The sequence below is a fragment of the Globicephala melas genome, chromosome 4 (genome assembly GCF_963455315.2).
Source record: "Globicephala melas chromosome 4, mGloMel1.2, whole genome shotgun sequence".
In the NCBI taxonomy this organism is placed as follows: Eukaryota; Metazoa; Chordata; class Mammalia; order Artiodactyla; family Delphinidae; genus Globicephala; species Globicephala melas.
Genome location: NC_083317.1, coordinates 80,413,315 through 80,429,407, shown reverse-complemented (window position 1 = coordinate 80,429,407; position 16,093 = coordinate 80,413,315). Strand labels below are relative to the sequence as shown.

General features: G+C 39.3%; 1 pseudogene; it reads left to right on the top strand.

The window, feature by feature from the left end:
- Positions 1 to 5,036: 5,036 nt before the first annotated feature.
- Positions 5,037 to 5,847, top strand: LOC115853333 (zinc finger and BTB domain-containing protein 44 pseudogene; annotated as a pseudogene).
- The last annotated feature ends 10,246 nt before the right edge of the window (positions 5,848 to 16,093 follow it).

The window sequence follows — 16,093 nt, the reverse complement described above, 5'->3', positions numbered from 1 at the left end:
AAGCTCTCTTTTTTTTTTCTTTCTTTCTTTTTGCCCACACCATGCAGCTTGCAGGATCTTAATTCCCCAACCAGAGATTGAACCCAGGCCCCTTCTGTGGAAGCATGGAGTCGTAACCACTGGACCTCCAGGGAAGTCCCAACATTTCTTGGTTGAACTAAACTGAATTTGTGTATGGCACAGTGTCAAGCCCTAAGAACATGTACGGCATTGAACAAGACAAACGGTTCTTGCCTTTACTTAGCTTACAATCTAGTGCAGTGGTTCACAAATGTTAGCATGCCTCAGAATCTCCTGGGAGGCTTGTTAAAACCCAGATTGCTGGGGCTCACTTCCAGAGTTTCTCATTTGGTAGGTCTGCTAGGGGGCCCTGGAATTTGAGTTTCTAACAGTTTCCCCGGTGCTGTTGGTCCAGGTACCATACTTTCAAAACTGCTGGTGTAACAGTTCCCCACCTGGCAGGCTACACATTAGAATCACTTAGGCAACTTTCAAACAATGCAAACTTTGCTAGGAGCATCAGCCCAGCCCTATTAAATCATGTTTTAAAAGCTCTGCAGGTGATTTTAATCTGCAGGTCAGCGTTGAAACCACTGATGTTAGTGGTAGCAGTTACCATTTATTACTTGCTTGCTACGTACTGGACACCACATGAAGAGCCCATACACATGACCACATCTGCGAACCCCATTTTACAGGTAAGAAAACCGAGGCTCAGAGAGGTGAGATAAACTGGCTAAGATCACACAGCAAGTGTTAGCAGAAGAGGCAGGATTGAACCCAGGTCTTTCTGACCCCAGAGTCCACACTCAGAAGCACCAATGACTGTGCCACATGGGCCTGAGAAACTGAGCACCTGATTTGAATATTGAATGATGAGTAGAAGTGCTGCAGGCAGAGAAAGGGGGAAAGTATTTCAGGCAAAAGTACTGAGCTCCACATTTCTGGAGGTGCTGAAGGAGAGGCCAGGAAGTTAGAGGTATTCTGGGAAGAGTCTCTGAGCTGGGTAGAAGGGCAGGACAGGATGACAGGGGTGGCCCATCCTCCTCCAAGATTCTAGAGTCCTATAATGAGGAAATCTAGAACTGATGGACCAAGAGTAGAAGGAAAACGACGTGGGCAGTGACATTTGCCCAGGTGCCCTGCAAGAGTAGTAATGAGCAGATGCCTCTCTCCTGCATTTTTTCTCTCTGTTTTGAACATCTACTACCACTCAGTGCCGAAATCTTATTTACCCCCAAACAACTTTATGCTAGTTCTATATGCTAGGTAAATATTAATAAATAAAAGCCAGGACATGTAACAGGAAAGTGTAGGACTAACATGGAGACTATTCACATTTAAATATTCATTTAAATGTTGAATTTCACTATTATTTTTTCTCTAAGGTTGATGATATCTCTATTCTTTATTTTATATACTATTTTATAGTACATACTTTAATGCTTAGTATGGAAAATTTAGAAAACACAGACGAAGTTAAAGCCGGAAGTAAAAACTCCTGTAATCTCACCAGCCAAAGGAAACTACTGTTGAAATTTTGGTTATGACTTTCCAGAAATATTTTCTCAAAATGCCTGTAGGTATGTGTATTCCAGAAAGGAAATCATGCTGTAAATATAACATATAATCTCTATTTTTTTATTCAACAAGTATGACCATTTTTTATGCCCTTAGACTTGATTTTCATAAGTTCCTTCATAATTGTGATAAACATATGAATAACTTTTAATAATGATACACTGCTGAAAATCTTAGTAAGAAAATTCAGTAAGTATGGTATTTGTTGTTGCTGTTACTGTACTGATATTACAAAAGGTGGGTCCATACAATAGGTGGAGACCCATCTGTGAGTAGCTGACTCAAAATAGTCCTTTCTGAATAAGTGTTTCTACATTTGAGAGGTGATTCAGCTTAAATCTTATTCAGGTGAGTGAGGATTTTTTTGTGAGTGTCCAGCCCCAGTAAGAAGCAAGTTTTCCCTCACCGCCAGGAAAAATGAGAAACGAAATGAATGACTGCCAGTGGCCCTCACCTTTCCCAGGGGTATCTTTCCTCCTTTACGGGGAACTGCTGACCCCCAGAGGATAAATGCAGAAGTGAAGGTCTTTACCGGACACCATAAAACTCTTAGAGGAAAACATAGGCAGAACACAGTTTGACAATAAATCACAGCAAGATCTTTTTTGACCCACCTCCTAGAGGAATGGAAATAAAAACAAAAATAAATAAACGGGACCTGATGAAACCTAAAAGCTTCTGCACAGCAAAGGAAACCATAAACAAGATGAAAAAACTCTCAGAATGGGAGAAAATATTTGCAAATGAATCAACAGACAAAGGATTAATCTCCAAAATATATAAACAGCTCATGCAGCTCAATATCAAAAGACCAAACAACCCAATCAAAAAATGGGTGGAAGACATAAATAGACATTTCTCCAAAGAAGACATACAGATGGCCAACAAACACATGAAAAGATGCTCAACATCACTAATTATTAGAGAAATGCAAATCAAAACTACAATGAGGTATCACCTCACACCAGTTAGAATGGGCATCATCAGAAAATCTACAAACAACAAATGCTGGAGAGGGTGTGAGAAAAGGGGACCCTCTTGCACTGTTGGTGGGAATGTAAATTGATACAGCCACTATGGAGAACAGTATGGAGGTTTCTTAAAAAACTAAAAATAGAACTACCATATGACACAGCAATCCCACTACTGGGCATATACCCAGAGAAAACTATAATTCAAAAAGACACATGCACCCCATGTTCATTGCAACACTATTTACAATAGCCAGGTCATGGAAGCAACCTAAATGTCCATTGACAGATGAAGGGATAAAGAAGATGTGGTACATATATACAATGGAATATTTCTCAGCCATAAAAAGGAACAAAACTGGGTCATGTGTAGAGATGTGGATGGACCTAGAAACTGTCATACAGAATGAAGTAAGTCAGAAAGAGAAAAACAAATATCGTATATTAACCCATATATGTGTAGTTAGAAAAATGGTACAGATGAACTGGTTTGCAGGGCAGAAATAGAGACACAGATGTAGAGAACAAACGTATGGACACCAAGGGGGGAAGGGAGGGTGGTATGAATTGGGAGATTGGGATTGACACATATACACTAATATGTATAAAATAGATAACTAATGAAAACCTGCTGTATAGCACAGGGAGCTCCACTTCACTGTACAATAGAAACTAACACAACATTGTAAAACAACTATACCCCAATTTTAAAAATTAAAGATTGAAAAATAAAAGAAGTGAAGGTCTTTCTAGGAAACTCAAGGCCACTGGGAAAAAGTGCTTTCTCTTCTTAATGAATACATTTGCATCCTTTTCCTTGTTCTTACAGGGCTGCTGTATTATTTCACTTTGCCTAAGAGCTTACTGATTCCTTTTGTTATATGGCCTTTTGTTATATGTTATATGTTATATATCCTTTTGTTATATTCCTTTTGTTATATTCCTTTTGTTATATATTCCTTTTGTTATATATTATGACAATATTTTGTTATATTCCTTTTGTTATACTTTTCTATGTGAAAGTCCATATGTACCCAGGAGGATGTAGGACCCCAAAAGGGACTCTAGCTTTTCTGAAGCCTTTGGCAGTAAAAGCTTTCTGTTCTGGCAGACCAGTGTAGATATGCCACTAAAGACAGAGGACAAGAGCCTCCCTTGGTGCCTTTGCAGTATATAGGATGACTCACCCATGGAGGAAATTAGAAAATAAAGTCCAGTAAAATATCTCAAATTTAATGGGACTCCTATATTGGTGACAAAAGACCACTAAGACTTTATGAGTCTAGGGGAAGGGATCATAAGGATTTTCAAAAAAAATGAGACATTGCGCCTGAGGAAAAAATCTCCAGGCTGTGAGGAAAGATAGATACTGGGCTGTCACTCTGTCTGCAAGTGCCCAGCAGTAAACTCTATGGCCTATAGAAAGGCCTCAAGTAGGTTAACGTGTAGTCTTCAGAATATTGAAACTTAAAAAGTCTTTTTCCTAGGAAAAGGTGCCTTCCAAGTGGAAAAGTTTAAGTTTTAGATGAGAGTTAAAACTCTGAGCAAAATAAAACTTAAAACATATAAATTATGATATAAAGATAACTAAGTTATTAATGAAAATTTAAAGAGTATGTCTATTGTTTTCTAATATAAACACTCTCAAAAACATTTTTAGATGAGAAAAAGGAAAATTTAACGTTCATTGAATGACCTCTTGTCTCTCTTATTTATAACATAAAAAATAGAGGTAGGAAAATTGACAACAAGCCAACAATGAGTAGTTACAAAAAGGGAAAGAAAAAAACAAATACAGGAGACCCTTTCCATTTGTAAGATGATGAATTATAAAGACACAGCTTCCTGGGACTTCCCTGGTGGCGCAGTGGTTAAGAATCTGCCTTCCAATGCAGGGGATGTGGGTTCGATCTCTGGTCAGGGAACTAGATCCCACATGCATGCCGCAGTTAAGAGTTTGCATGCCACAACAAAGGAGCCTGCAAGCCACAACTAAGGAGCCCGTGAGCTGCAACTAAGGAGCTCACGAGCCGCAACTAAGGAGCCTGCCTGCCACAACTAAGACCCGGTGCAACCAAAAGAAAAAAAAAGAAAAAATATATATATATAGAGAGAGAGAGAGAGAGAGAGAATGATTTTTTTAAAAGACACAGCTGCGTCCCCCGGGGGAGGAGAGAGGGAGCGAGGCCGCGCGCTCCGCCCCCTCCCCCCAGGCTGCCGTCGCCACCCCCTCGCCGCCTCAGCCTGGCGGGGAGGAGGAGGAGGAGGAGGAGGAGCAGCAGGCCTCCGGGCCCTGGCACCGCCGCCCGCAGGTTCAGTAGATGAAGGCGTCACTGAAGGGTTACCTACACTTCAGAGCACTTCTAGCACCAGTGCTCACGCAGATGATGATGATCGCAGCACAGAACGGCCAAGTCCAAATGGTCCAGATAGACCTTTTCGGTGTCCAACATGTGGGGTGCGATTCAGAACCTGAAACAGCACATGCTCATCCACTCAGGAATTAAACCATTTCAGTATGACCGCTGTGGGAAAAAGTTCACCAGGGCTTACTCGCTAAAGATGCATCGCCCAAAGCGTGAAGGTAAACGCTGTTTCCGGTGCCAGATATGTAGTGCCACTTTCACTTCCTTCGGGGAATATGAACACCACATGAGGGTTTCCCGGCACATTATCCGCAAGCCTCGGATTTACGAGTGCAGAACATGTGGCGCCATGTTCACCAACTCTGGAAATTTAATCGTGCACCTGAGGAGTCTGAACCATGAAACGTCAGAGCTAGCAAACTACTTCCAGAGCAGTGATTTCCTAGTACCGGACTACTTAAACCAGGAGCAAGAAGAGACCCTTGTTCAGTATGATCGTGGAGAACACAGTTTTGAAGACAACGCCTCTGTCCAGATGCCTGTAATTTCACAGGTCTCCTCGACCCAGAATTGTGAAAGCACTTTTCCCTTGGGGTCTCTTGGTGGGCTGACAGAAAAAGAGGAGGAAATGCCAGGGCAGCCAAAGACCAGTGCTTGTGCCGAGGCAACCAGAGAGGACCCCCCAAAATCAGAGCTGTCTTCTGTAACTATTGAGTAATTTCATGGTTTGGCTTCATTTTTGATTTTTGGAAAGTGCCTGTGCTTGGTCTTGTACATTTGAATTTAATTGAACTTTTCAAGCAAAAAAGGGTTTGGGAAAGAATTTCCCTTTTTACTTTGTAAGTCCTGCAACTGATGTTTTATTTTTCATGACTGAGAGATTGCTTCTGTAAGTGCACAATAACATGGTGTTGAAATATAATAAAAACCTTGAGACTTAAGGAGAACCAGCTGACTTAAAACTGGTATCAGTTTCCTCTCCCATTATCAGGAGTAGGCTAACAACAGATCACTAGGTCAAGAAGAAATCAGGTGATTATTGACCTTCCTGAAATGAAAGCGTACATCAGAAACGTATTACTGAGTGAATCTGGCAAATGGCCTGAATATCCTATATCCTATACACAGGATATTGTACAGTCTTTTGTAAAGCCTGTTGTTTTTGGAAGTATTTATGGTGAGCTTTCTTAAAAATTATTAGGGTATATACTTCTGAAATCCCACGTGTTTTGTGTTTTTTTTTTAAGCTTTGTTGTTATAATTTTTCATGGTGAAAATTTGGTATTGGGATAGGTATTCCCTTTACCTTTATAGTACCACTCCTCCAAATAATCCTTCTTCTGTGAAAGAAGGCGAAGAAGCATGGTTAAGGATAGTCAACTTGTGCATGAAATGACCAGGAACAGAGAATATAGTGTGTGAATCGGCTTCATAGGAACTCTTTCATACAGCTTTTCTGGATAAAATTATTGTTTACCTGGTCTTTGAATGTTAATGCCTGGCTAATTGGGTCATTGCCTAAATCAGTTTTCTCTTGCCTATACTTGGCATGATCCCATGAAAAGGAGATATACTGGAGATGTTCTATATTTTATACATAGGTTTGTGTATTGTTGAGGATGTTTTTATTCTGCTGTTTTGGACAAAATAAAGAATTCTCTGTTAAGGCTATATTCTTTTTTTTTTTTTTTTTTTGTGGTACACGGGCCTCTCATTGTTGTGGCCTCTCCCGTTGCGGAGCACAGGCTCCGAACGCGCAGTCTCAGCAGCCATGGCTCACGGGCCCAGCCGCTCCGCGGCATGTGGGATCTTCCCGGACCGGGGTACGAACCCGTGTCCCCTGCATCGGCAGGCAGACTCTCAACCACTGCGCCACCAGGGAAGCCCTAAGGTTATATTCTTAACCCAACTGAGATTGTTTACAAAATACCCATATGACAGTGATAAATTGTCCTTACTCCAAAATATTTTAAGACATTGCCAAATGTCATATTAAAAGCAGTTAGGATAGTTTTTACGCAATGTAAGCAATAATGTAGAAGTAGAGGAGAGTCTATAAAATGATGATCTATGACTCAAATCTATTTGGGAAAAAAAAAGAATTGTTAAGACTAAAGAAAAACTAAAAACCTTAAATTAATGACTATTACCTCTTGCTGCTAAAAAAAGAAAAGAAAAGAAAGAAACTTCGTGGTTTATAGTCGAAATATATATGATACTCTAGACTGGAATATACGTTTTTACCTGGTGCCATTAAAGCATCACTGACCTTGATCCTAAATATTCATGAGTCCATGAACAATGATCTTTTGAGTAACTCGTTTTTTCTATGTATATACCCAAAGTTTAATAATTATGAAAACACCTGATTAGGTTAGAAGAAGAAAATACAGTTTCTTATCCAAAACACAAGATCTCAGTTTTGTCTGGGTGCTACTCGTTAATAATAAAATTTTTCTAAGTTATAATAAAAGAAAAGACACAGCTTCCAACTGAAAAGACTTTAAAAAATCCGTTTAGTGAAGATTAGAGTTTCCATATTACTTTTTAAACGCATGAATAAAAAGTAAAATATAAGCTAAGTTTATGTGATACTACTCAGATACTTTAATAAATTGTTTTATGTATTCTGGATGTGAACGATAGCTACATATCTTCTCCTGGTTTTGCTATATGAGAAATAAAAATGCAAACAGAGCAAATGTGAGAAACACAGCATTTTACAAAGTGCTAAATTAAATGAAAATTCCAAAATTCTAAACACTTGCCTTATAAATTACTATTGCTTAAAGTATATAAACATGAATATGGGCGTACAACTGAGTTGTGTTTTTATCTGAATGATTGGTGTCCTTAGAAACTGGTCTTGAACACCTCAGATGATATTGCAATTTATGAGAACCTGGAGAGTTTCTCCACTTCCCTTTATGTGTAAACTTATAAGATGTGATATCTTTCTAATAAAAGTTTTTAAATAGTATTTAGTGAACTTTAATGCCAACTTAATATATTTTTCTAAAATCTTAAATTGTCTTTGGAAACTTAGACTAATAGTTTATTGAGAAACCTAGTTAAGAATCAATATTTATCTGAGACTTTGAAAAATATTAAAATTCAGAGTGCCAATGGACTTCCCTGGAGGTCCAGTGGTTAAGACTCTGCGCTTCCACTGCAGGGGGCCTGGGTTTGATCCCTGGTTCCAGGAACTAAGATCCTACATGCTGTGCAGTGTGGCCAAACAAATAAAATAATAAAATAAAATAAAATTCAGAGTGCCAAGAACTGTGAAGAATCTAAGATTTTACTCTAATTTCAGCCAACAAGCTAGCCTTCCACAGTTTCATGGACTGGCAGAAGACACAGGACACCTGGGTCAGAGATAGTATTACTCCCAGCAATCCCAGCATTTCACCAGTCCCCTAAGTGCCATTTCCCACAGAGTGACACAGAGAGGGTCAGGGGATACCCGCATTGCCCACACAGTGGATTGCATTACAGGAGAGGAACCCTGAATTTGAAGAACACGAATATTTTATAATGAACAGTAAGCCCACCTGAACTTTGTACTGGAGGGAGACATCGCTACGATGGGCAATAAATAAAAACATCCTTTGCTCTGGAGGAAGACACAATCTCTATATCCTGGTTGCTCACTGTACAAACATCTTTGAAAGAGAGTCCAGAGCAAAGTTAATCATTGCTTCTGCTCTTATGATGTGCAGAATCATGAGAACCCCATGGAGAATGGTCTCCCAACACAGAGAGAAATAAAAAATAAAATGCATATCTCCTACACAACACCTATGCATGGTTTTATATATGTATTCTTATTTATGCGTGAACACTTTTTTCCTTCAGAATACTCAAATTAAGATTAAAAAGCATATAAACATCAAATTATGATATACTTGATAAAGTTGTTTTAAGAGCTGGAGTTTTAAAGATTTAAGTATTGTCATTTAAACTTACAGGACTATATATGTGTGTGAGTGCATATGTGCATATCAAAGTTATATTAAGGTTAATAATTTTAAAAAATTATATATAAGAGAGGAGAGATGACTTGCAGTTTGGGAAAAGAAAATTGGTCTCTGGGTATGTCATCTATTGTCAATATGAAGCAGGTAAAAGTTCTTTGCCTAAATTATATTCTGACATGGGAGCAAAGATTGTCAAACCTCTGTGTGTGCCCTCTCCTTTTTTGCAAGTGTGCCAATATTTATACTGATCCTTGTGATGCTTTCGAGTGCTTCATGATTGTACCCAAGTTCCTGACTGCTAAAAGAATTATTACGATTTCCACTGTTATCTCTCTATGGCTGTTATAAAATATCCACTTCTAATTTTTAGTCACCTTTGCTATTATTTGTATCAACTCTCCAGTCTCTTAGGGCTACTTTTTCATATATTACCCATTTCTACAACTTGACCCAAAATTCAGAAGCTTTGGACACTCACAGGATGTCATTTTCACCTAAACTGTCTTTGCTGCTCCCCAGACTAACAAAGATTTGCTCCCTCGCCTTGTCCAGTTCAGCACTTGCCAACAAGGAAGAGAGTCCAGGAGTGAATGGGCATGATCTGTAAGCTGCAGTTTTTTTCCAGAATTGCCCTGGAGTCTTGTAAAAGCTGCCCTTTCTTTTTTTGCCAGCCCCTCAATGTTGAAGAGTTGTTGATATGAGTGTGCTCTCGTGATTGCAAGCTTCTATTTAGGATGAGTGGAAACAGCCACAAAGAGAGGTAGACACAATGACTATCTGCAAAAGACTTCTAAGAGACAGTTTATTCCCAGGTTTGGAATACCCTTGTCTGGTAACAATACTTGGATACACTTCGCAGGAGAGATTGTAAAAGAATTTTGTTTTAAGGCCCTACACGTATATAGCAATGCCTTCATTGATTTTTCCATCTTAAATTAATCAAGGGTAATGTTAAAATAGAAATCTTAAAGAAGAAGTAAAAGGAGAAGGAGGAGGAGAAAGAGAGGCGAAGGAGAAGAAGGCAGAGAAGAAGGAAGGACCAACCCACTGGCTAAAGATTTTGAAAAACTGGATTAAAGTGGCCAGAAATATTGTCTATAGCCAAGAAGCAAGTAGCAGAGGTTACCTCTGGGGAGAGGAGCTAGAGGGAAAGGGTATGAGGAAGACTTCTTTTTCACCATTTATCCTTTTGTTCTTTTGCATTTTGTACAAAGTTTATAATTGCTTATCAAAAAGTTCATATAATAACACTCTTCCAAATTACAATGTCACATACATAACCCTTGAATTACATTTCTTGCAGATATAACTGCACATGTGCAAATAATGATGGGGGAACCCTGTTCATGGCAGCATCATGTGTAATAGCAAAAGATGGGAGGCATCTAAATATCCATGAAGGGGATGAGTGAAAGGAACTGTGTACATCCATGCAACAGGATCAAATGCAGACCCAGGAAAGGATCAAGAAGCCTATTATGCACTGATACAGAATCTGTATTTCCAAAATATATTACGTAAAAAATTAAATTAATAAAAGAAAAAGATACAGAAGTAAACTATGCTATCACTCTCTGTAAAATAGACGTGCATTTCCTTGCTTATGTATTAACAACTCTACCTAAAGGATACAGAGGAATAATATTATTGGTTGAATCTGGGGAGAAAATTAGGTGGCAGTAAGACAAGAGTAAGAGGATGGCTCTTCACTATATACACTTTTGTACCTTTTAAACTTTAGGTCTTATAAATATATTACCTATTCAAAAAATAAAAATAAGCATTTTTTGAAGGGGATAATAGTAAATGTTACCAATTTCAGAAAACCTCATCCACAGGCATTTTCTACACCTCCACCAAAGTTCAATTGGTATCCCAATAAAATCCATTTAGACTAGCTCTGAAATTATCCTGAGACTATAAGAAATAGAAAGAACATGGCAACTGAATTATTCTGTAGAGATAAATGAGGAAACCCAAGTCATTTTCTGCAGATGAAAACTTTTTTCGATATATAAGTATACATATATCAGAGTGCTCTTCTTGCTATGAGTTTTTTAAAACTTTTAAATTTGTGATATAATTTTAGACTTACAGAAGAATTGCAAAACTAATACAGATAGTTCTTGTACACCACCTTTCACCCAGCTTCCCCTAATGTTAACATCTTGCATAATCATAGTACAATTATCAAAGATAAGAAATTAGCATTGGTGTATTACTACACCACAGACTTCATTCCAACTTCCTGTGAGATTTTAAATTATGTTTCAAAACCTACTTGATTCAGGCGGACTTCCCTGGTGGCGCAGTGGTTAAGAATCTGCCTGCTAATGCAGGGGACATGGATTCGAACCCTGGTCCGGGAAGATCCCACATGCCATGGAGCAACTAAGCCCATGAGCCACCACTACTGAGCCTGTGCTCTAGAGCCTGCGAGCCACAACTACTGAAGCCCGCACCCTCTAGGGCCCGCCTGCCACAACTACTGAGCCTGCATGCTGCAACTACTGAGCCTGCATGCTGCAACTACTGAAGTCCACGCGCCGAGAGCCTGTGCTCCACAAGAGAAGCCACCGCAATGAGAAGCCTGTGCACCACAACAAAGAGCAGCCCCTGCTCGCCTCAACTAGAGAAAGCCAGCGCACAGCAACAAAGACCCAACGCAGTCAAAAATAAAAAAAATAAATAAAAATAAACCTACTTGATTCAAAAAGCAAGCCATTAAGAACATAAACATTATTTCTTTGTTACACAGCAAAACAAATTGTATTTTTTGTCTTTAGATTTTAATTTTTGTCACAAATATTTTTTGTAAATGTTCAAAATAGCTAGATAGTATTCTGAAGATTTTTAAATGTTTGTATAGGTGTACAATAAGGCAAACTGAATTCATGTTGGAAAAAGTGGCATCTGTAGAATTGTGGATTTGGCTTAAGGGACTTAAATTATGGCCTGAGAGAAGTATTCATGTTTCATCAATTGATCACAAGCTTTTGCTAGTCAAAAAATTTGTGAATTAGCCACTTAATTGAAGAGATTTCAATTCCATTCCTGAGTCTACCAACAAACGCAATGGTTCTCAAAGTGTGGTCCCCAGACCAGCAGCATCAGCATCAGCTGGGAGCTTGTCAGAATATGTGAATTTCCAGTCATCTGTGTTTTAGCAAGCCCTGGGTGATTCTGAAGGCTAAACTTTAAAAATCTCTGATTATAAGTGTTTCAATGACTAAAAGGAGGGGAGAAGGAGAAGGGAGGAACTAATAAAGAACAGGAAATTCTCAGTGGAACATTCAACCTGCCTGCTTGTTAACAGGAAGGTCTTGGTTCAAACTTTACTTGTTTGTTTCCAAGAAATAGATTGTACTTCATTTCTCTTAAATACAGACTTACCTTTTCTATACATCAAGGTTTCACCTTTGACCTGAGTGAACTGGTTCCAAAGACTACAAAATGATTGATGTAGAACCTCTGCATTGATAACCTCTTCTGCCAGAAACCGATTTGATCACTTTCTCATTGGGAAATGAGTATAATAACTCCTCACTTTGCACAGTTCTGATATGCACACATTTCAGTCACAGCAGTCTAAATTAAGACCAGTCCCCCAATACCTGTGAGTAATGACATAGGAAAAACTTCACTGTCCTCAAAGCACTAGGGAAATAAGAGATGTGTATCATGATCTGTAGCCAATCACATCAATTCTTTCAAAGTCTGTTGACGACTAGTCACCGTGCATTTGTTATTCAGTATGCAGTTGCTGCTTTGTCTTCCAGTGATAAAGCCCACCTGACATTTTACAAAAATGAATGACTGAAAAAATTGTCCAAGAAAAATTAAAGTGCAGCCCCCCACCCCCCACCCCCCCAAAAAAGGAAAAGTGATATCGCTAGAAGTGAAGTGAAATTGAAAGTGATTAGAAGATACCGCCAGGGGAATGTTGACACCGCTGCCATTCTTGAGACTCCAGGCATGCAGCCAGGGGAACCTTGTAAAGGTGAACTTAGCGACATAAATGAGGAAAGTGGTTGTGACACCAAGGATGAAGATGTGCCAGTGGAAGTGATGTCTGCAAAATCCTTCATGTTGAAGAATCCTCAGATTTCGTAACATAGAAATCACAAAAGGTAAAATCTTGGAAGCAAAAATAAGTTGTCAAATTGTACTCCCCTGAGAAGGGGGAGCTATATAAATGGATTGGTGGACTTTCAGGGAATTAGGATCTGTAAAATTGTGCAGTAACTTGGAAATATTTTAGTTCAGAGATTGTTGTTGTATCTCGTATGTTACCTTTGCTGACAGAAAATCAAGTCACAATCAAGCTAAGAAGAGGATTATAACCCGGGACACAGATTCTCAGAAGCTCTGACAACTGTTCCACTGGTCAAGAGTTAGAGGTGCAGTTTTATACATTCCTGAGACAGAATTTATGTATCACATTTACAGGTTAGCATTGTACATCAAGTTCATTAGAGATGTTTTGGTCAGTTATGTGTGTACAGAGTAAGCCTTTGGTCAATGTGACCCCCTGTATGGGATGAAAAAGAAATATTAATCTTAAAATTACCATGCTGGTGTCTGAAGAAAGGGACCATTTTTCTCAACAGTTGATTATATCGTCCTGCTTTGAGGAGGTCTGGTTAATGTATCATGCTGATGCACATGCGCATTGGGAAAGACCCACCACAAAGAGGGGCGTTTTTCTTTTTTCTTTCCATCTTAGTTTGATTCTCTTGTCATAGAAAATTTATGATTTTTCCTCATCACCTTTATCATCTAAAGTTTGATTTCTTTCTGGTTGTCATTCTCAGTAAGTTACTGGTCTGGTAATAATTAAATTATTGTCTATTTTTTTTCTGAAAGATATAAATACTTGTGAATTTTCTTTAGTAAGCTAGAATAGGATTTTGGGCTCTTCTCCCACATTTATGGTGGTTAAAAAGAAGAAAGGGGAGGAGAAAAAGGAGAGGACAGGGGAAGGGAGAGAGGGGGAGACTGGAGAAGAAGAGGTGCTCTGTTCACCCACCCATCCATCCCCCTTCCAGATTATTCTTTTATGGTGTTTTATCTTTTTCTTAGGTATTCAGTTATTCAATGTCTTAGTCATTTTAAATTGTTCTATTTTGTGTTCTCTTTCAGATAGTCTTTCTAATACCAGAAGTTCACGGCCACTGCGTCCTACTGCTTGTTGTAAGTGCTGACTCTTAACAGGGTGAGTTGTTTCCACGTATGTTTCAATCATGATCAAAAAGTATGATCTGTAGCAGGGCTTTCTTTTTCCTGAGAGAACCCATTGTGCCCTGGGTGAAGAAGAGTCCTGGCAGATCCATTCTCTGTTGACTTCCGACAAGAGTCTTGGGATGTCACTTGGACTTGGACACATTTTTATATTAAATTCCCACCTTGGGGTTGGGGGACTTCATTGGTAAAAGAAATTCAATCTCCAAACCTCTATGAGAAACTGGACTCTAAGATGTTAACAATCTGGGTAAGGGGTATATGGGTAAGGGGAAACTGGGTAAGGGGTATATGGAGGAACTCTGTGTACTATCTTTACAACTTTTCTGCAAACCTAAAATTATTCCAAAATAAAAAGGTGATTTTTCAAAAGGGAAGCCCCTAGGTTAGACCCTTAGGTAGCCATGGAGTCAGCTTGCATGCATCCTGGTCCTGTGCTCATTTACATCTTCATTTTGTATATCTGCAATATCCCTTTTGCCTTGCAAGTTCAGCTATGAATTTAAAATAAATTTTGTTGTAATTCATCTAGCACATCTGAGAGTTATTACAGGTAGATTTTCAGATCATATCAGTCCACTACACATGGAACTTAATTTCCTATTTTCTCTTTAATCCACACAAATCAGGCTTTTATCCCCACCAGTGAAACTGGTCCAGTCAACCTTACCAATAACATTCATCTTGCAAACGCAGTGGTAAATTCTTAGTAGTCAGATACTCAGTCCTTTGTTAGCATTTGAACAGTTGAGCATGCCTTCCTTGAAACCCTTTATTCTCTTGGTTTGTCAGACCTTCCTCTTATTTCTTGTACTTCAGTGGCCTCTCCTCAGACTTTTTTGTCGTCTCTCTCCTTTGCTGACCTTCAGATGTTGAGTGCCTCTGGACTCAGTCTTCCACCCAGTCTCTTATAATTCTGCACTTATTCCATGGGTGATATTATTCAGTACAGTGATTTTAAATATTCATATGCCACGACTCCCAAATTGAGATCTTAGGACCTGATGACCTGACTTTTTCTCCTACCCCTGCCCCCCTGCTTCAGGTCCCCAGACTCATTTATACAACTGCCTACTCAATATCTCTGCTTAATGTCAAATTTAATAAAGCCCAAACAGAACTCTCCATCTGGCGCCAAAAATAACAGATATGTTGTTCAGTATATGCCTGTGGTAGGCCTTGACCAGGTCTGGCGATGTAGCAGCAAATAGAAAAGTAAATCACTGTGGCATAGCAAAACCTCTTTATGGGGACTTCCTGGCGGTCCACTGTTTAAGACTCCATGCTCCCAATGCAGGGGCATGTGTTCGATCCCTGGTCAGGGAACTAAGATCCCGCATGCCACAAAAGGAAAACCTCTTTATGGAGTAGTAGGTAGACCTTTGAGTGGGAACATGGCCCTTCCCCAATAATAGTATGACATGGTAAAACCACAGTTCTCTACATTGACCACCAAATTTCAAGAATACCTTCATGAGGGCCTTCAATCCGGAGATCTACTATTTTATCAATACTATCTTTGGAGAGTAAACTTCTAGACTAGCAGGAGTAAAGGAGAGAAAGTTGCCTAACTACATGAAGTAGGGGAGGAATTCCTGAAGTCTGCTTTTTCTTTTTTTCTCATTTAATTTCACATTTATTCTCATTGCACTGGGCTGGGAAAGGAAGGAGTTGTGAGTGTATAGAATTGCACTATTGCACTGTCTTTCAGACAGAATTGGGATCCAGGTTCTAACTTCCTTTGAGTTCAGGATCTGAATCAGAGTCAGAGGAGGTTGACTGCAGCTGGAGGCTGGGGGCTGCTAGGAAAAAGGCAAGGAACAGGAATGTACTTGACCTTGGAGAATTCCTGTTCCAGGGCTCCCATCCAGGTACCTGAGGATCCTTCATGTAGATCACATGTTGGGGCGGTGGGCACAGCAGCTCCCCAAAGGGAATATGACTGGCTCAGGCC